We start from the raw sequence: 22,061 nt of genomic DNA, 5'->3' as shown, positions 1-22,061 counted from the left end.
CTGAGATCTCATCTAATGGTGCTTCCTGTTTGCTGTCTGACAAGTGGAGATACTGTGGGTTTTTGCTTTTTTTAAAAAAGAAAGTGGTATCACAGGCAGTGTCACAAAAGCAGCTGCAAAGGATACAAACAAGGCCTGATTCAGAATATTTGTAAAATTTTCCTGACACATACCTAAATGTATTAGGTGCTTTATTGAACTGTGACACATCTTAGTGGAAATATTTATTGCATATTGTGTGAGTGTTGGGTTTTGTAGTGAAATATTTATTTCTGACTGTATTGTGACTGCTGTATTCCCCTAGTTCTTAGCCTCACGCTGTCTCTTGCCTTGTGCATAGTTTTCCTCACTCACTGAAAGATGAGGGCTGTGACAGTGTAGTGACTTCAGTTAGTTCTGTGGGTGAAGTCAGTAGCTTATGACTGGTAGCTAAGGTAAAGGAAAATCTACAAAGTCTGTCTCTTTGTTCAGAATATTTATTATAATGGGAAAAAATCTGATGGATGCATCTGTCAACCTTAATATTTATGAAGGTGTCCAGTCCTGCCTCTTACTAGTCAGAGTCCTCTTTAATAGGCGAGGAAATTCTTAGTGTGATAGCAGAATAACTCAGTGTAAATGATTAACTAAGAGTTTCCATAAACCTGAATGTAAATGTCCACTGTGTACATAAGTCATGCCCAAGATAGTTCTCACTTATTGCCCTTTGTGGAAATATTTAATTTCTCTCTATCTTCAGTTTAAAGAAGAAATGCCACATGAAGAGGGCAAAGCTTTCCTTAAGAAAGACCAGTGAAATTAGTTCTTTTAAGAATATCCTTGCTTTCTTCATTGGACTGTTGGAGAATAAGTAAGTCCTTTGCATGAAAGGAAAAGAGTAGATTCATTCAAAACATTTCTAGGAGGTGTCACTCTGCAGGAGTATGGAGCCAGCATCCCAACAGAGATTCCTCTGAAAGAGGAGGTGGTGGAGCTGCTCTGCCCTTTCTAGGGGTTCAGGGGAAGGGTAGTGTGAAGTTGCTGTCAGGACTCCAATGAAGGCTTTTCAGTGAAGCTGATTAGAGTAAAACAGATTTAGCCAGAGTAGCTGGGAAAAGTGAGGAAAAGGATGCATTCTCTAGCCATTTGTCTATCCTGTTCATTAGCATCCACCTCATAGCTCCTGGAGGAAAAATTATTTTATCTGTTTTCATCTAGTTGAAAACTACAGATAATTATAATTGTTATTACTGTTGCTACTGTTATTAATGTTATCATCATCATCTCTCTCTTAATAGTCCCCAGAAACTCTTCTGGTGCTAGGTCCTCATGCAGACTTTGTGATGACTGTAGCTTCTGTGCAACGCCAAGTTGTTCCTGAAGTGCTGGGCAACAGGCAAAATACTGTGACTGTCTGGCTTTCCTCCTGAACATCCCATACTCAAGAGGAATGAATGCTGAAAAATGATTAGTGTGAGGGACAGAAAAGACACAAGATATATCATGGGCATGGGCTATTATGTTTTTCATATTTAAGTAAAAGCAGATGTAAGCTATGTGAGGCTAATGGGGCATTACTTACAGGGTCTCAATGTAGCAAAACTAATGGGAACATTTTTCTTCTTAGCTCTAAAATATAGTGTTTAAATGGAATTATATGGCAGAAAGGGTGGAGCCAGCATGGCATTTTCTCCAGATGTTTGAATTCTTAGTTATTCTTTCACCAGAGCTGGTGATTCATCTCTTCAAAGCTTTATTCCCTGTGTCTATGTCAGCAGTATTGTGAACACTTTCACAGTTTCATTTTTGTTTCTGCAAGTAATAGGTTTAGGGGGAAAAAAGAATATTTGGACTAGGAAAATGCACCTTACTATCCTTTTTCCCCTGGGTAGAATGGGGCAAATTTCCATCCTCTGGCTTCCTTTCTCTGCAAGAAGAGGATGAGGAGTCAAATGGCAGTTCATTAGCACTTGCTATGCTCACTACTATCTCAGGCTGGGACCTCTGCCAGAAACAAAGGCATTAGAAGTAGATGAGAGGAATACTGTTCACTGCAAGAAACCCAATCCTTTCTCAAGCTGGCAGATATAGAATCATAGAAAAAAATCATAGAATTTGTTGGAAAAGATCATTGAGTCCAACACTAACTCAGCACTGCCAAGACTGCCACTAAACCATGTCCCTTAAGTGCCACATCCATATTTCTTTTAAATACTCAACCATTTCCCTGGGCAGCCTGTTCCAATGCTTGATAACCCTTTCTGTGAAGAAATTGTTCCTCTGTAACTCCCCTTGCACAACCTGAGGCCGTTTCCTCTTGTCCTGTCATTTGTTACCTGGAAGGAAAGACTCACCCCCACATGGCTACAACCCCCTTTCAAGTAGTTGTAGAGAGTGATAAACCTCCTTTTCTCCAGGCTAAACCACTCCAGCTCCCTCAGCCAGTCCTCAAAAGATTTGTACTCCAGACCCTTCACCAGTTCTGTTGCCCTTCTCTGGATTCACTCCAGCACCTTAATGTCTTTCTGGGAGTGAGATGCCCAAAATGGTACTTAGCATTCGAGGTGTGGCCCCTCCAGTGCTGAGTACAGAGGCATGACCATTCTCCTTATCCTGCTGGACCACACTATTGCTGATACAGGCCAGGATGCCACTGGCCTTCTTGGCCACCTGGGCACACGCCGGCTCATGTCCAGTTGGCTGTTGACCACCACCCCCAGGTCCTTTTCCTCTGAGCCTCTTTCCAGCCACTCTTCCCCCAGCCTGTGGTGCTGCTTGGGGTTGTTGTGACCCAGGTGCAGGACCCAGCACCTGGCTTTATTGAACCTCACACCATTGGCCTCAGCCCACTGATCCAGCCTGTCCAGATCCCCATGCAGAGCCTTCCTGCCCTCCAGCAGATCAACACTCCCACCCAACTTGGTGTTGTCTGTGAGCACACTGATAGGCCACTTGATCCCCTTGTCCAAATCATCGAAAAAGATATTAAACAGGACTGGACCCAGTACTGAACCCTTGGGAACATCACTGGTGGCTGGTTGCCCCATGGATGTATCTCCCTTACCACCACTCTCTAGGCTTTTTGGCCATGAAGCCAGTTTTTTACACTGTGAACTGCGTACCCCTCCAAGCCATGAGCAGACAGATTTTCTGCAAGAATGCTGTGCTGTGGTAGCAGCTCTCTGGCTACAGAGAGAAACAGACACTTTCCCTGAACGGTGCCTGGGAAAGTCTGTGATGAGAAGATCAGACAAAACAATGAGAAACAATTCTTATCTTAACTTGCTGCACCTGGTATTGTGAACATGTGGAATGTATTCTGGAGATTTGTTCACCAAAGGCTGGTTTCTTAATAAGCCAATGGTGATGGTGTTTTAAGTGAAGGACCAATTAGGTCCATGTGTAGCGAACTAGGATATAAAAGATAAAGAAGATCAATCAGCCTTCTGTAAATGCATGGAGTCTATGTAACTTATTACCCATCTGAGGGGCTCATTGCACTGACACTGTGGTAGCCAGTATTGAAAGGTTTACTGAAGTCCAGGTAAACAACATCCACAGCCTTTTCCTCAGTAAGCACATTACTTTTCCTCCAGTTACTTTTCCTCCAATAAGCATGTCACATTATCATAGAAAGATATTTTGTCAGTAAAACAGCACCTGCCTTTCCTTAATCTATGCTGGCTGGGCCTGATCCCTTGGTTGTTCTGTATGTTCTGTGTCATTATCTGCTCCATGACCTTCCCTGGCTCTGAGGTCAGACTGACAGGTCAGTAGTTCCCCAGATCCTCTTTCTGGCCCTTCTTGTAGATGGGTGTCACACTGGCCAACTTCCAGTCACCTGGAAGCTCCTTGATAAGGCAGGACTGCTGGTAAATGATGGAAAGCAGCTTGCTTAGCATTTTTTTTTTCATCTCCCTCAGTACCATTGGGTGGATTTTTTCTGCCTCCATGTATGCATCTAAATGGTTTGGCTTTGGCCCTTCTAATTTTCTCCTTCTATAGCCTCATGACATACTTGTAGCCCTCCTGAGTTGCCTACCCATTCTTCAAAAGGTCATAAACTCTCCTTTTTTCCCTGAGTTCCAGCTAAATAGGTCTGTACACTCAGGCAGGTCTTCTTACCTGTGAGCTCATTTTTTGGCACATGAGGACAGCCTACTCCTGTGCCTTTAGCTTTTCCCTCTTGAAGACTGTCCAGCCTTCCTGGACTCCTTTACCCTTCAGGACTGCCTCCCAAGGGATGCTGTCCACCAGTCTCCTGAAGAGGCCAAAGTCTGCCCTCTGGAATTCAAGGTGTTAGAACTGCTAGCACCTCTCCTTACTTCTTCAAGAACTAAAACTATAATTTCGTGATTGTTATGCTCAAGATGGCCTCCAGCCATCACAGCACCCACCAGTCCTTCTTTGTTCACAAACAACAGTTCTAACTGGGCATTTTCCCCAGCTGGCTCAATTACCAGTTCTGTCAGGGAGTTTTTGTCTACATTTTCAAGGGAACCTCCTAGACTGTCTCCTCCCTGCTGTGTTGTATTTCCATCAGATATCTGGTACATCTAAGGCCCCCAGGAAAACAACACATAGTCATACTGAGACTTCTCCCATATGCCCTTAGAATATTTCATTTGCCTCTTCATCCTGTTTGGGTGGTCTTTAACAGACTTCCACCATCACACCTGTCGTACTGGCCTTCCCCCTCATGCTTACCCAAAACCACTCAGCTTTGTCATCACCATCATCAAGTTCCAGTGGTTCCTGCTGTACAATGGCTTCCAGCTCCTCTTGTTTGTTGCCAACAAGTTTGACTAAATTAACAAGAAGAGCGTTTTTGTTTTATTCATTTATTTGTGTATTTATTATTTTTAAATTTCAATTCTTCAGAAAATGTGGTTGATTTTTAAGACAGCCGTAAGCCGAAATGCTCATTCAAGCAAGACCCAATGAAACACTTAAATGAAATGCAAAAATCCATTTTGCTAAACAATACAGATCTGGGGATTTATTTATGCCTGTTCATAAATTATTTCTCTAGTAATTTTGAGAGTTTTGGGCTTCTTTCTAATTTGGGGCACTTGATATCATGAGAGTGAAACTTATGGACAATAATTCAGGTTTCTGAAGTTCTTTTCACTTAATCTGTGAAATCAGAAACTTTGGCAACTTAAATTAGATGCTATGTTCATATTAAGTACATTTATTAAATACCAGAGAGACAGTGAATTGGATATGGATACTATGCTGGCAAAAGCCATAATTGGTGCTGGTTTTATTGACTGAATCGACATACTGTGGATTTCACTTAAGGCTAGAGTGTCTATAAATTAAATAGCCTCAGGCCTGTGGCTTAGAGACAGGACCTGGGTTTGTGTGCTGCAAGTTGGGTGAAAGAAAGCCTTGGAAAGGGTTTCCCTCTGGTATAGCGTAATATACATATAAATACGTGAAGGGAAAAGACAACTTTTCTATATACTGTAGATTCAGTGACTGGAATACTAATATCCCTGTGTGAAGCCTTTACTTGCTGTGACAGCCTAATGAGGCACTGACAGTGGCTGTCTGCTTGTCCTGAGTGAATGTCCTGCATTATGTTGTTTGTGTTGTACTGCAGGATGCTGAAGTGTGGTTGCCTGACTGCTGTCCCCTCGGGAGGCTCAGGAAGAGATGTACTGGATCTCCCAGGAGGCTATCCTCAGAAATAGTTTTCTACCTAAATAAATACCGTCTCCTGGGGATCTTCTAGAATAGTAACCAGTGCATGACTGCCAATATCTTTTCATACTGTGAAATTTTAAAGTCTTAACTGTAGAATCTGTAATATGAAAACACAGGATGCATGCTCTTTTTGGTATATTATTTACTGACTGAACAGTTTTGGCTTCCTACCTGTTTGCATGTGTAACTTCTGTTTTTTATACACTCCATACTGTTCGGGAATAAGCTTTCTTAAGGACTTATTTACCATACAAAAGCTGAGGTCATCTGTGATGTGTTCTTTGATATTTCTTAGAGGTGTGTGCTAAACAGAGGAGAGAAGAGTTTAAAGAGTTTAAATTTTGCTGTATTCCTGTGTAGGATTTCTTAGCTGGAAATGTATATCTGTGTATCCTGACAATCTGTAGTGCGAGTCCAGTTCATCAGAACCACTGATGTGAGCTTTAAAAACAGGTTGTGTGTTCTTCTGCAGAAGAGTTTGATAGCTTTTTATAGAAGAGTAGCAAATTTGGACATCTCAATCTGCAGCTTGTTAATTTTTTATATATAAATTGATCTCATATTTGTACACTTAGGGAAAAATATTAGCTAAAAATCTTTTCTGCTTCTTAAAACTCTGTTTAAACAGTGCAAAAAATTTGCGTACACAATATGAATTTATTATCATGTTACATTCGGTGTGCTTCCTTGAACTTAATTGCCTTATCATACCTTGAAAACTGATGTTATAAAACAAATACCATCACAAAATGCTCTAGGCCTAAAGAGGACACTATGAAGAAGGTGTATAAAAGAAAGAGCTGTGAAATTAAGAGACATTAAATAAACTCCTGGACATTTCATTTTAGGGAAAATTATGCCTGAGGGAGTGGTATGACAGAGGTGTGTGCAATTGTAAGTGGTGTGCAGTGGTAAACATGGTATTATTCTATACTGTTTCTCATACTGTAAAAATTGGGTCACAATAAAAAGATCAGTGAGATCACAAAAATCAGAAGGCATTTTTGCACACAGGCAATCACTAAATTGAGGTGTTAATATCACGAAATACTGCAGAAGCAAAAAAAAACCCTGAAGTGAACATAGTCTTAAGGCATGGATAAACTGATGGCTATTGAATATATTTTTAAAAGACTTCCCTCAGAGAAGATGATAAAGTATTGATTGCTGAAAGCTGCAAGGATATAGTAGGAGAAAAATCAACATATTTTGCCATTCCTATGGTCTTCTGCCCAATATCTGCTTAAAATTGTGATATTTGGCCAGATGAATCTTTGCTTGACCCGCTCTGGTTATTTGTACTTGTTTTTAGATTTCCAGACATCACATCTAGATGCCAAATACTTGATGAAATAAACTGCATAGTGTCAAGGAAAGAAGTCCCTGCAGATAAAATAAGTGAGGGGATTCCCTTCACCTAGCAGAGCATCAGAGAGACTGTAGCAAAACAGGAAGAAAAGGCAGCATTCAGTTGCATACTGTATTGCGAGCTAGCTGTTGGATTTTTGGTCTACATTGTCCTAATTATCCTCATGAACCAACATAAAGACTGAGTGTAACTTAAATCTTTGTTTTAGCTCTTCGTATTGCTTAATACACTTTTGTCATCAGTGAAGTGGAATTCTTTACTGAAAAGCATCTGATTATTTTGTGCTAACATGCTCAATTCAACCATCCTGAGGCTTTTTAGAGTCTGTTATTGCTGACAATTTGCAACTCTTTTTTTTTTTTTTTTTTTTTTTCTTAATGAAGCCTATGTTATTAGATGGCCAGTAGTTGCACAGGGAAAAAAATTGAAAAAAATTACCCTTGTTGGTGTGGTAGAAAAAAAATAGCTTAACAGCAAAAGTAGCATTATGAAAGTGACCAGTGTGCATTCCCTGCTCTGGTCATGAGAGGGGGAGATTCAGATTCAGGGATTCAAAGGGTTTGCATTTCTTTCTTAGTAACCTTTGCCCTGGTCAGGTCTCTTGACTTTTTTGGTCTTGGTTCTTGTCTGGAGGATGGAAGGAATAATATTGCTTTAAATCCATGTATTGTCTCTCTTGTCCTGCTTGAGTTATATGGGTACTCACATGTATGGGTACAATGCTGCTGTACTGGTGGCCTGATACAAGTGGGAGTGTGTAAGTGCTAATGCAGGCACATGTACATATATGTTAAGCAGAAAATCTAAAAAAAACTCCAAACTAACTAACCAGAAGAAAAACTTATTGAGAACAAAGAATAGACAGGTCTTCATATCAATCCCTTTATTTCTCTATTTATTTCCCCTCTTGTATACCTCTGACACGCTGACTTTCTTTTCCTTAACCTTTCTCAGATGGCAAGAGCAATCGCTCTAAAACAAAAGGTCTGTCTCTGTTTGGTGATGATCATTAAAAGAAAAAGTAAACTGTGAGGGGTCACTGCCTGGACTGCATATGCCTACCTCCTCCAAACAGGCACTGGAGTGCTTAGGCATGTTCCTCAGGGGTTGCACCGTGCTGCAGCTGGAGCTGCTTGTGCCCACCCTCATCTCCCTCTTTGTGCAGAGTGACACACTCGTACATGCCTTGGAGGCAGAGCTCAGTGGAGACGCAGGTGTTGCAGGCAGCCCTGCAAGATGTGCCTACTGGCAATGTCAAACCAGTGTACCAGCTCTGCAAAAGCAAACCAGAAGCACACATCCAGCCTTCTCATGAGGAACCAGCACCCCAGGGCACTGGCTTTAGAAAGTGATTCTCTGTGTATCCATGACCTTTTACTGATTTAGTGGCAGGAAATATGAACAACAAAAAAAACCAAACCAAACAAACCAAAATCAAAGGGACTTTACTCTGTCAGTGAAAATCTGTAAGGCTGAGATGCAGGGTGAAAATGTTGCCATTCTCATTTTGATATAATCAAAGCCTTTATGTAATGTGAACGTTGGTGGGGAGCAGTCTTCCTGAATCGTGTTTACTAGTGGGAGTTTCAGAACCGACGCGTGGGTGGGAGCTAACAATAACCCCCCCACATCTCTCTGCACTGCATGGATAGGACTAGGCTGGTAGCAATAATCATCGATATTACCCTCATCGGTTTGGTCTTGTATGGGGGACATTAGGCTTGTTGGCGTTTCTGTTTTAGAGGATACGCTTTGGATGTGATATCCCCTTCCCTCTTCCATTCCTCCTCCATGGTGAGTACTCTTAGGTCAGTTTTATGGCACTATCCCCACTCTGTCCCTATTAGATATTCCTTAACGTTGATATCTATCTGTGAGTATTAGCTAGCAGATGGAGTAAGCATAGATTTTGGCCCAGGTAGTGCTCTCATGTCTCAACTTCATTTGTTTGTCTTTCTTATCTGCAGTGCCTAAGTGGTTCGCTTCAGGGTAGATGTCCTTGGAATATTTTCTTCATATCATTCTTTGAGTCTAATGCCAGCTGTACTGAATCAGTCAACTGCCTTCTCTTCTGGTGATGTAAGATAACAATTTAAATGAGAATTACATAATTACCTTCTAGAAACCAGTTTAGCTGTTGCACCTACCAGGTCCAAAGGATTATTCTTTCTATACCTGCTGATGAAGTTTAACAGTGCTTTGGAACAAGGCGGAAAACTCAAGAGGAAGTAAAGTTTTCTTCACACTCTTGCTCATGTCCTTTTGAAATGCTATTGTTTCATCTTCTCATAGAAGTCTTCCAGAGGTGCACCTCATAGCAAAGCAAAGAACCAATGCAGGTATTTGGATACAGATCAGCTGTGCTTAAAAGGTTGTACCTGGTGTTTGTGAACTATCTGTTTTACAGGTTGCACTTTCTTTAGCTTCACTGTATTCTCTTCCTCAGTTGTCATTCAGCAGCCACGGGGTAACCATGAGTAAATGTCTTTCAAATCCACTGATGTCTACTGAACCAGAATGAAAATGTGAATGTTCAATTCTTTTGGGTGTTCCTTGAATATGATGCTTTGTCAAGCCAGAGATGGACAGCTGCTTATCCTTCTTGCCTCTTTATAGAGATGCAAAGAAATAGAGCATAAGCTGGTTCACTTTCGATCGTGATCTTCCTGGTCTTATACCAAGTATTTATCCTTAGATTTTAAAAGATAAATGACTGGAATGCTTTTTTGTCACTTTTCTGGGTTACTAACTTTTTGTATAACCTGATCTTGATTTCTCTGTGTATCTGTCGTAAATGGCAACTCCATGAAAAACATCATCAGCAAATAAGGTTTATGTAAACTTTGTTATTTACCATGATCTTTAAGACAGAAATTATTTAAAATGTTTTCTCCTGCTCTGAATTCATAATTAATATAGTGACAGAACAAGGGGAAATGGCTTTCAACTGAAAAAGAGTACATTTAGATTAGATATTAGGAAGAAATTCTTTCCTGTCACGGTGGTGAGGCGCTGAAACAGATTGTCCAGAGGTGCTGTAGATGCCCCATCCCTGGAAGTGTTCAAGGCCTCAGGTTGGATGTGACTTTGACTTCAGCTATCTGGTCTAGGGGAAGGCATTGCTGCCCATGGCAGAGGGGTTAGAATTAGAGGATTTTTAAGGTCCCTTCCAAGCCAGACTATTCTATGATTCTGTAATTCTGTGAAAGCCATTCAGGGAGCTTTAAGTAGAATATCCTGCCTGGCATGACTGGGAAAGGGGCATTTTTGGTCTTTCCAAATTGTTTGTTTACAGAAGTAAATACGGTAGTATTTGAATTTCTTTAATTCTCAGACAATAAAAAACTTAGATTTCCTGGACTTTTAAAATCAGCTGAAAAAGTCAGACTGCAGTGTGTCATAGAGATGCTACTTTCTGACTGAGGTGATGCATACTGAAAGAATAAAGCAGTAAATACTCTGGAGGTCTTAATTTTTTTTTTCTGAAAACTACTGCATAATACTTTTCCCATTTGGATAGCTTATGCAGCAAGACATGAGCTTATAGAGAAAAATTCATAATAATAAATAGAAATCAATTAGCTTCTTTAATAGTGTTAAATGTAAATATAAGAATCTGAGAATAATACAATATCTCAAGTTTAAAGAGACACATAAGAATCATCAAGTCCAACTCCTTGAACTGTCAGAACTCACAGAGCTGTCTAAACCTAAATCATATCACTAAGAGTGTCATCCAGAACTCCTTGAACTCTGACATGCTTCGTGCTATAAATTCAGAGAGTATACTTCAACTCTGTGTAACAGCAAGAACACTGAGCTTGCAAAACATGTGTTTTTAAATGAGCTCTGTTATCTCAGAGGGTTGAACATTTTCATTTGTCCAAATTTACATGGTGCTAAATGCAACCTTTTTGTGATAGTACCCAGATCATATTTAATTTAAATATTTTAAGTACACATGCCTTGAATTTCCTAACTGGGAATGTAGAGTTTAAGGCTCACATTTGCATTTTAGGTAGACAAAAAATGATCTGACCTTCAAAGCATCTTGCATTGAAATGGAGGATAGCAGATGTGACTCTTGCAATGCTGTAGCTGGTATCCAGGGAACTACAGATGAAAAAAAATCAGAGATCTTCACTGGTCACACTGGTACAAAAGTGTCCTGAAGAATAGGGCTTCTCTGCAGGAGCACAGTAGCACAATGTGCTGTGGACTGATGAAGGGCCAGGAGCTCAAACCTGTTAGGAGTCAAAAGTGTTACTGTGTGAAAGATTCGTTGGGCTTGTGGCTGGTATAGGGTACATCTGTGTGCGGTTCAGTAAAGGGTCAGGGGCTGCAAGCTTGAGCACTGGAACGCCCATACATCCGGTGGAATTTCTTCATGGAAAGGGTTTTTAAATGTTGGAATGGACTGTCCAGAGAGGTGGTGGAGTCACTGTCTCTGGAGTTGTTCAAGAAATAACTGGATTGTCACTTCGTGCCATGGTCTACTTGACAAGGTGTTGATTGGTCAAAGGTTGGACTCAGTGATTTAGAGATCTTTTTCAACCTAATTGATTCCAGGATTCTGTGACAATGGAGCTGGATGGCAGGAGGGTAAGTCAGGGAAAGGTGTTCCCTTTCTTCACCATCATGCCTGTGGCTGTTGGCTTGTGTCAGGGTTGGGAGAATATATCTGTTCTTTTCCTCATGCAGGAGAGTGTTAAGGGCTTATTGCTGGAAATATGTTTCAAAGTCAGTGTTATTTTCTATATATCCTCTTTTTGAATAAGAATGTCCATCGGACAGAAGTATGGTGTAATCTTTTATTGTTGCCCTGGCTCACCAGAGACTGTATTGCTACAAAGTAGTCAATGTAATTCACAGAATCACAGAATAAGTGAATTCGGAAGGCACCTCTGGAGATTTCTCACTTCAGTCCTGCTGCCTGTTTTGAAAAGTTATGAAATTCAGTTTTTAGAAGCTGTATAAGCAACAAACATTTAAAAGAGCACTTTTACCTTTTCCAGGCCTCTCCACCACTCCCAATCTGATGAACTAATCTTAAAGATCTAGAGAAAAGAACATCCTACTGAGACATTTGACCTCATCTTGCATTTATGATTTCAGTGTAGAAATAATTTAATGTTGTTCAGTGTTGTCCATGTATCACAATGGAGTAGCTTTATCCCTTCAGCAAGTACTTTTACATTTGCACTACAGTCATAAAATGCAAAGCATTTGCTTTAGGAGATAAAATTATATTACAATTTTACAAGTACAGGCTGTTTTAGTTCTTCTGTATAAGTTCCTTTGGCAATTACAATGAAATCACAGCACTCTTTACCATTTTGTATATTAAAAAATCCCATCTTCTGAAAAGTGTCATTACTTACAAAATTATTTGATTCAAAGGTCATGAACACTGATTCTGCTGATACCTACTCCTATTTGTAAACCTTGAGTAAAGTCAGTGAACTGAGAGGAACTAGAGGGAGGGAAAAAAAAAAAGTGTGAAAGGTACTGGAAATATGTCCTGATTGCCTAAATAATCCAGTGCTAAAATTATAGGTGGGAAGTGCTTAATTGTATGAGACATTTAAAAAACTCCACAAAGCAGATTGTGTTTAAGAAATTTTGTTACAGTCTTGAGGCAAAGAAGCAAAACTGTCTTTTTCTTTTACAAAATTTAGGTGTATGCAGGTGATTAGCTCTGTGCCTTTAGTTCTGTGCTTAGAAGATGAAGTCTGTGTTTGCTTTCAGGAGGTGGTGGTACAGCTTGCACTGGGTGTAGGCTGCTGCTTGATGTATCACTGCACAAGGACTGAAGGTCACTCTGTTCCATATAACTAATTCATCTGACAAAAGCAGGATCACAGTTTCCAAGATATATTTAAAAAGAGAAGGGAAAGGGTAGGGAATTAGGGGATTTAAAACCCCAAATTGCAGGTTTCATCCTGTAAAGTACTGGGCACTGTTCCTCTGTTTCAGCAAGACTTAAATTGCTTAAACCTTTTGTTCAGGGCTCTGTTTAATCTCAAATGAATAGTTCTTAAAAAGGAGAGTGATTTTTTCTTTCATCCACAAATTTCAAAGAACAGCTATGTATGAAAATTATATTATAAAATTGAGAATTCAATTATGATTTCACAGTTAAGCATAATAAAGAAAAAGACAGGAAACCAAAACAAAAGCCTTCACTTTCTCATGTCCACCTTGTTGAATCTATATATTGTTTTATTCCCCTGTCTTTTTTCTTGTTTATTTTCAATGTGAAATCCTCAGACTCCTCATTTGAGGCCAAAGCTGTGAACTTAGGCAGAAACATCGGACAGGATGCGTTTTCTGACCTTCCACATCTTGTTTGTAAGCTGTGGGTGTTCTGTTGAGAGGAAAAGGGGCTGTTGTGTATTCACCATTCATCCTCTTCCAAACAAGAGGGTAAACAAAGAGCAAAATTCAGACTCCAATCTTGATAAAGGTAGATTCTACCTTTGAAAAAGTTAGGAGAGACCTAAGAGAGTGGTGGGGGCATTTTCTGCTAAGGGCCTAGAGCTGGTTATTCTACTCAAGCCTTAGAAGTATGCTGCTCTGCTTCTGGTATGTGACACTTAAGTGTTGTTTCTTAGTTAGAGTAGACCACTTAAATACATGACCTCAGCTTTCATTTTATCTTATCCCCTGTTGTGGCATGTTCCACCTGGGTTCACTAAAACAGTTGCCTTTTCTTGGGTATACCCAGGGATATATGGATACAATAAGAATACCTGTGAGCTCTTGGATGTTCCAGGAGATCTCCAAACTTAGCTCATTTAAATTGCTTTTGTTACTTCACATCCATGTAAGAGGGCGTGTTCCTGCTGAGAGAATGTTTTGGGTATTCATCTGAAATAAAACACAAGAAGTTTTTGCTAGAATTGAAAGGAATGTGGTCAGGAATAGTGTGGGCCCAATTTAGTAACTGGGTGTTACTTGTTTAGGGTGCCAGCAGGGAAATCCATTCCCTATCCAACAACTAAATGAACTTATGTTTTGTACCTGGCTGAATTTCCAGGAACACAGGATACAGTATTGTTAAATGGAAAATCTGCACATGAACACTGAGAAATGAATGATTGCATTCTAAGGGCAATATTTACTGGTTTCTACAGTCATAGCTTGTGAAACAAAAAAGAAACAGAACCTTACTTTCATTAACCATAATAGTAGTTTTGCTATTTTCAGAGCATTAATCTTGCTGTTAACTGTTCTTTTCAGATTGTGAGGAGACAGCATGTGACAGGAAAAAATCTATAGCATCATTCAACACCTGATTATATGCCCCTTTTCCTCAAAACCAATTTGCATACCTACAAATATCAGTGTAACCCTCTGGAATTGAAGGTGTAAAATATTGTCTTTCAAGCTGAAAGTTATTTAAGCAAAGATTTTTCAGTATTTGGGAATTCTGGCTGGATGATTTCAAAAGCAAAACCATATGCCGCTTACATGATTTGGCATTTCTCCAGTTGGACAGAACTTGAGTGGAAAAGTGGAAAAAAAAATTAAAACCTAGCACTAATTAGATGATAATAAATACAGGTGCTATACTGTGTGGTGTAATTCATCTTCATAGCAAGCTGTGGGATGAGTCAGAGCCAGCAGATTCTGAGGGATACTGTTTTGTGTATATATATTCCTGACACATGCTAAAATCCAAATTAAGGTTAAACTTTAAAGGGTTGTGTAACACTGAGATACTTTTCAAGGTTATGGAGGTGCGATATTGCATAGCCATGGAAAAGGAATTTTACAGGGTTTTTTGGTTGGCTTTTGTCAGGGGGCTTCTCATTGTAAATGCAATCAGTGTAGTACCAGGATAAAATCAGTGATTTGACGATCATTGAGAGATCCTGGCCCAGGCTTCCACATGCCCCCAATCTCCCAGACCTCCCAAAAAATTCCTTACACATTCCAGTCATTAAAGTGTCTTCCCAACATGGAACCTTCCCTCTCCAGCCAAATTCTTGGCCTTGTGTGGTTTGCCAAGATGAAGTTAGCTGGGAATAACCTGCAAACTGTCATGTATAACTTGCTGTAGAGGGAAAGCTGTTGCACATATTCCCACTGTTTCACCCACCCCTACCTTCCCTGCCTACAGGAGTTCTGGCTAAATGCAACCCCTGGGCTCCTCCTCTTTCTTGTGTCAGAGACCTTTATGGAGGTTCTTTTCTTTTCAAATTTCCAGAGAAATTGATGCAGATGGTGTGGATTTGGCTCATCTGCAGCCAAATCTTTTGTACTTGGATAGGTTAAGCTTTTACATGTACTGAGGGGACAGGTATTGCCTGATGATGGGGTGTTCAGTGTAGTCACACATGTTACATGCTCAAAAGTGAAGGACAAAGGAGGCAGGTTTCCATGCTGGGCAAATGAATGGCTTGCAATCATGATTAGAAATTGAAAATTCTCAGTTGCTGTAGCTTTAAGATGTGAGCTCACTGAGACATGCTTTTACTGAAATAACAGGAGAAGACACTGTCATGGTCCAGCCTCCAGGAATTTGCCACAATAATGTGTTGTGTGATTTTGCAAGAGAAATTAAAACACAAAGAAAAACACTCTGCATGAAAGTTTGATTGAGCAATTAAAAATGTGTAAATAATTGAAATGCAGGAGCTTAAAAACCTTTCTATTATTCCCATTGAGAAAAAAATAATCTTTGAAGCGTAGGATTCAAACATTATTCTGGGGCAGAAAATAGCTGATATTTACAGTATAGATTACTCAGTTTTCTTTTGCCTGATGATCAGGGCTCCCAAAGCTTATTGTGGCTGTTGTGTCATTTGTGTAAGACACGTGGCCGCTGTGCCTTGCTTTTCTCAGTGCCCCCTCCCCCACAAGCAGAACCCTTTGAGCTCCAAACACAGATGTTACACTGTGCTCTTTGTGTGCATGTGTGTGTATGAGCATGTGTCTGTATGAGCATAAAAACGTGCCCAATATGCTGGAAAACTGAAGCTGAGGCACAGGACTCGGCTTGTGACTGTATTACAGTGAGATGTTAGTCTGAACCAAGTGTAGGACTAATATGTATGAAAGAGCAGTGGTTTAAAAGCAGACACGCTTAAATCAGCAATTTAATGTAAAGAGGAATGGCAGTTTCATTAAATAATGCTATGATCTCTCAACCATATTCTTAACTAGTAATCTCCCCACAGCAAAATACATAGCTAATCAACCTCCTAGCCTGTCAGTAAACTTGCAGGGGAATTAAATCCTGGAGGAAGAAGCCTGTAGCCCCGGAGGAAGGTTGAGTGCATGTTTCACTGTCGTCTTTTCAGCTCATCTCAGTGGTCCCACTGCTAGAATGTGCTCTGTTGTCATGGCAACCCCATCTCCTGCTTCCTACAGGAAAGATTAGCTTGTACTGTGCACTGGAGAGAATTTAGGGGAAGTCAAGCTAATCCCTGGGTGCACTGCAAGAGAAAGGTTGGACCTCGCCTGAGGGATGCTGTATCTGCAATGATAGAATTGGCCTGCCACAGACACTGGTATTTAAGTTGAAGAGCAGAATTCACAGTAAGTGTCAGATCCTCCAGAGAGGAATATTGAATGAGGTTTTCTAAGTCTTGGTGAAGACTGTCCCATGCCAGCAGTGGAGTGACAGCAGGAGGCTGTGTGTGGAATACCAATATGTTTCACCCTTTCAGGTGGTATTTCAAATATAGATTCAAAGCCTCAGTTCCCTGGAAACTAGGTGATAAAATTTTAAAACATCATTGTGAGATGCGCACATAGAAACCTGAGGCATGTCTCATTTGGTGCATAAAGCTGAGCAAGTGATGATGAGCATGCCTTACAAATTGTGTATGCACTGTGCAGGGTGCTTAAGAATTCCTGACTGCTGAAAAATAAGTGGGAAAGCGTAAGGAAACTGGTCTGTGTGTGCTGCAAACTCAACTGCAAAAGTGCTGAACTATCAAATTAGGCATAAAAATTTACACCTCCTGATGCAGTCTTGTTTTTATTTCATATAAAAACCCAAACAATGAGCTTTTTAAAGGTGTAGTCATAATATGAGCTTTTCTTTGAGAAAAACTCATTTTAATGTAGCTGAATTAAGGTGGTGTGTGACGTGATGTAGTGTGTAAAATTTGTGTTTGTTTTCTTGCTGGTAGAATTAAACAGAGGATATTCTAGATTTTCCATTTCTGGTTATTTAAATGTTCTGCTTTTCTTTGATATGATCCTGCATTTCACTTTAATAGATGCTCAGGATTCCCAGATTTAAACTAGACTGTTTGCAGTAAGATTTAACTGTCTGCTTTTTATTACTGTCAGCTTTTCCTAAACTATTTTTTCCACCAGTTTATATGTTCAGCCTATATATTCCTGCATTTTTAGTATGCATGCCTTTTCTGGTTTTAATTTAAAAAAAACCCCTTTATAATTATTTAATGATTATTTTCTACATAGCCATACCCTCTATCTTATATCTATTATGCATACCTGTTTTACATGTATGAAATGCATGCATGCCTGTGTGTTTTTGCAACACATACGAGCATATACATATGCAGACAAGTGGAGTCTTTGTTTTAATGAGGCCCATGAGTAATTCATGATGATATAACACTGAGGAAATTAAAGACCTGTTTTCACCTTGCAGGATAGGTATTTTCCTCCTATCTAAAAAGCTTATTGCTGAAAAATCCTAGTAAACACACACTCAGCTTAAAGAAACTGCATATGCTAAGTTTCTCTGTGTGTCTATAGAGCTAAAAGCAGAATCACCTTGCTGATATGATAAAAGAGCACTGTGTTACCTTTCCAGAGTTTTGGGTCCATGGCATGGGTAGTTAAGAGACAGTGGTTGTTTTTTTCTCCTCCCTCCCAAGACAGCTCAGAAAGAGTCACACATTAGCTGCAGATTGGTTAGCAATCTGTCTTCTCTTCAAACTTCTTTTTTTTGGGCTGTTTTACCAGATAGTGAGGACACTGATAATCAAAGAAACTCTGTCTTCTTTGCAGTTAACAGACTCAGTAGCCAGTGTACATCTATTATGGAGGACTACAGAAATAAACACAAAGGATATGGAAGATTTAAGTCATCATTTAGGCTGATCCTTGAATCTGTGGTGGACATATGAGTAACAGAGATTCCACAGAAATGTCAAGCAAAGTGGGGATCAGGGAAAGAGCAAATTCATCAAATAAATGCTTTTAATTGGAAAGAGCACTATGAAATTATTTCTTGATATGTGTCAAATTAAATCAGTGATTAAAAAGTCCCTTCTGTGATAAAAAACACACTGGGAATGATTTCCCAGAGGTTTCATTGTATATTTTCACCATCTCAGTGAGGATATGTTTTTGGCTGTTTATAGACTTTAAAATAACTGAGATTGTTAAATGCACAGATTTTCTACCTCGTGTGTCATTTTATTAAATTAATTAACTGGAAAGTTGGATTTTTTTTTTTTTTTTTGTCTCAAGGCAATGATTTGTTTCCATTTATTTTTCTCCAGCATTTAATTTGTGCTAAATGGAGTAACATTGGCCGGTCAAACATTATCTTATTCTGTCTTCTACAAAGTGTGTGATTTTAGGAAACTAGTCCAAGTTTTATTAGGAGCTTTCACAAAGGGACTTGAATTTCTTATCTGCATTTCTAGACAAAAGTAAACAGAACTACCTGCATGTGAGGAAATGCAGTGGGCTTCAAAGCATGCATCCAAACCCATAGCCTGTGTTCACATTCTCTTCCAGAGAAAGGGTGTGAATGCTCCTTGTAGCAGTGGGATTGTATTACACACTAGCAGGTACAGTTGGTAGAGGCTGCTCACACTCAAGCATTCAGGCCACCTGAAATTCCTGTATAAACTCTGTATCAGTTAAATAAACTGATATTCCTTGAGTTACCAGAAACTAAAAAGCAAAGTTGACTCTATTGGCTGTATCCAAAAATGCCAGTTTCTAAACTTTTAAAAAGACCAGAACTTGTGTGTTCTGCCAGGACTTCTCTTTGGCACTCTCTTGTTCTGACAGCTGCTGGCTTCCCTACAGCAGTGGGTGAGTGTCCTCTGCCCAGGCTTTTCTCTTCATTCCTTTCCTGCCCATCATTCCTACTTCCAACAGGTATTACACTCTTCCTGAACTGCCTTCTCCCTGTATCACTGTGTCCCAGTGTTCAGGCTGTCTGCTGGTCAGATGTTGGACTGGCTAACACAATGCTTTCTGGTGTGTCTTTTCCATGCCTAAAAGCAAGTAGGATAATTTAATGTATATACTGATTAATCAGAACAAGGTTTTGAGTTGTGGCACCAAACAGAAAACTGTTGTCAATAGTGTGTCACTCTATTTCCTTGAAACATTTCTCACTATTGCAAAAATAGCCCCCAAAACTTGTACAGCACAGCATCTGCCTACAGCTTACATTTGGAATTAATGATTAAGAATTTCTTTGTCTTTCGCTGAAATTCCCATTCAGGGAAAAACAGATAAAATGTTCAGCATTTACTGGGTGGTACACAGCTCATTGCAGAACCTGGCTATTTTTTAACATCCACAAGTATAAAGCCACAAACTTTATTCTGTCCCAGAAGGGCTCTTGCTGCTGATATTCTCATTAAATCAGTAGTAGAAATCACACTTCTATACTATATATAGATGTCATATGCAATGTCTGCATGTCTCTACTTATCAGAGATTTATCCTACACATTTTAATAAGAAATCAGTAATAGTGATCATATTTCTTCTTGGTTGCAAGGCATCTTATTTCCTGAGGCATCTCTGCCTCTTTATAGCCTTATTTCCTTTAAAATGTGTACACACACACACACACACACACACACACACACACACATATATATATATATAAAATATATATATATAAAATATATATATAAAATGTTTCCAAAGACACTGTAAATGGTCAGTTTGATGGTAACAGAAGTGGACCTCAATGAAAGAAGTGTACCTTCACTTAAAACAGGAATTTTAAATCTATCGAGTTTTTAATGTCTTTAAATATATTGATCAATTTTTTACTTTAAACTTATCTGAAATATTTAAAAATATCTAGTTTGTCCTAATTTGAAAGAGTAATAGCCATCCACATGGGAATATTTTGATTATTTTAAATCTCCTTTGTCTTCTTTTTCCTCTCAAAAGAAAACCTCTGAAGCCACTGATTGTATGTAAATGGCATGAATTTAATGGATTGAATTATTTCTCAGGCTGCACATGCTGGGTCCTATTGATTCTAGTGAAATTAAGATCATATGCATCCAAAGGTAGATTTTAGCCCAGTGTGTAATGTTCTTCTGGCCAGCTTTCTAGCAGTAAATTAAAAAGTGCTTTCTCAGTGCTATGCTGCTGGCTCTGAGGCTTACTGCATAGTAGGTCCTTTATATTAGCTAAATAGCTAAGCAAAACACCAATGCTAATTTTCAACAGGGTCAAACACAAAGGGAGGGAAACCAAGAATTGCTGGGCAAGTTCTCTTTTCTAACAGTAGTTGAGATACTACATGCAGTCTATCTGGCAGCCCTAATACTGAAAGGAGTCCAATTGTTTTTGTCATAGCTCCATTATTCTAATTTTTTTATGCTGTTATCCATAGTAATCTGAATATTTTTGTCTTTTCCAGAGGTTGTTTATCAGGTCATGACAGCAGGTGGCTATAAGGAAGAGGAGAGAAACACATGCATCCTCAATGGCAATGCTATATTTTTTGGGTTTTTTAGATTCCAAATATCAATACCAATAATACCAAAATTTCAATTGCAGCAGAAAGTTATATGCAGTAGGAATCCAGTGTTTCTGTTGTTCTGTTGCCAGAAGAGTCCACTGGAAGTTTTACAGGGGATGGGAGGATGAATGTGAGCTCAGGATATGAGTGATTGATCTTTTCACATGTAGCGTATTTTATTTTATCTTTGCAAAATCATTCTTGAAAATAGATTATTATCTGGATCCCTTTAATGGTCTCTCTGTGGGTGAATAATGGGTAATTTTGAATTTGTCATGTCCCTAGTTGTTATGATTGAAATTGTTTTCTGAAACACGCTGAGGAGAAGACAAGTGCTGTATGTGTGGGTTGATGGCAACCACTGATTGCACCTGTGATTTGTGAATGCCTTCAGTCAGCAGCAAACTAAATGGGATCTGATCAAAACTATCATTTGGATATTCAAGTCCAAGACCAAGAGTGCTGTGATATTCACTAATGTCCTTCCATTCTGCTCTTTATTACTATATAAACTACTGAAGATTGTTTTTAATGGCTTCTATTGTGGTTACCACCTGATGCATTCACAGATTCCATCCTTTTTACTGTCTGCAAATGCGCTGTCAGCATACGTTCATGTCTGACACAAAAGCTCAGACTCTAATCCCTGTATTTTATCTTCAACTCCTGCATCAGCAGCTGTGGTGTTGAGTTTCACAAGGACTCCTGGCGTAGGAATCTCCAGAAATTGCAGATTTCAGTGCTGAAGTTAAAAATAAATGTTTCTTGGGAAAACGGGCCACTTGAGAATTGGCGGATGGCATCTACATAAAAGGGGCTTAGTGTTATGATTTCCAGTTGTTTTCACCACATTATTCAACTGGTTTTGGTATTTTTTGGAAAATATTTAAAATTAGATCTGTCCCAGGTGTTCTTCAACAGAAGAAGATAATGCTGAAATTAAAGCAGTTCTGAGAAAATTTTCATATTCAAAGGCTTCTCGAGTGAGCCTAAAAGGTTTTGGACCAGTATTTCAAAAGCTTCCAAGAGCAGTTTTCCTAAGGTGACATTGAATGACAGGATTAGGAACTAGAAAATCTGTATTTATCTGTTTGCATAAAGGGGAATGCCAAGAATATCTCTCAGGTATTGCAGACTTTTCTAAAGAAGATGATAGCCTTAGACCACCTTCTAAATGCTACAGTACTGGAGCCACTATATTTGTCATGGGGTAATAAAGTGGGGGTTTTTCTTTTAGAAAGACTGTGCTTTGACTCATCCAAAATGTTTTGGTTTTATT

General features: G+C 39.3%; 1 protein-coding gene across 11 annotated transcripts in view; it reads left to right on the top strand.

Moving 5' to 3' along the window:
• Positions 1-22,061, top strand: part of NOL4 (nucleolar protein 4) — a 188,680-nt gene that overhangs the window by 72,251 nt on the left and 94,368 nt on the right. Inside the window, exon 1 of one of the 11 annotated variants that reach the window (XM_053989458.1) lies at positions 9,073-9,139. The exons of 9 other annotated variants lie outside the window; for them this stretch is intronic. The gene's annotated coding sequence lies outside the window, so the exon portion shown is untranslated. Of the gene's footprint in view, positions 1-9,072; positions 9,140-16,534; positions 16,607-22,061 lie in introns of those variants that run through there. One more of the 11 variants, XM_053989464.1, reaches the window with a different exon arrangement.

Source organism: Vidua macroura, chromosome 1 (assembly GCF_024509145.1).
Source record: "Vidua macroura isolate BioBank_ID:100142 chromosome 1, ASM2450914v1, whole genome shotgun sequence".
In the NCBI taxonomy this organism is placed as follows: Eukaryota; Metazoa; Chordata; class Aves; order Passeriformes; family Viduidae; genus Vidua; species Vidua macroura.
Note: the sequence above shows the minus strand (reverse complement) of the source record. Positions and strands in the feature narration are given on the sequence as shown.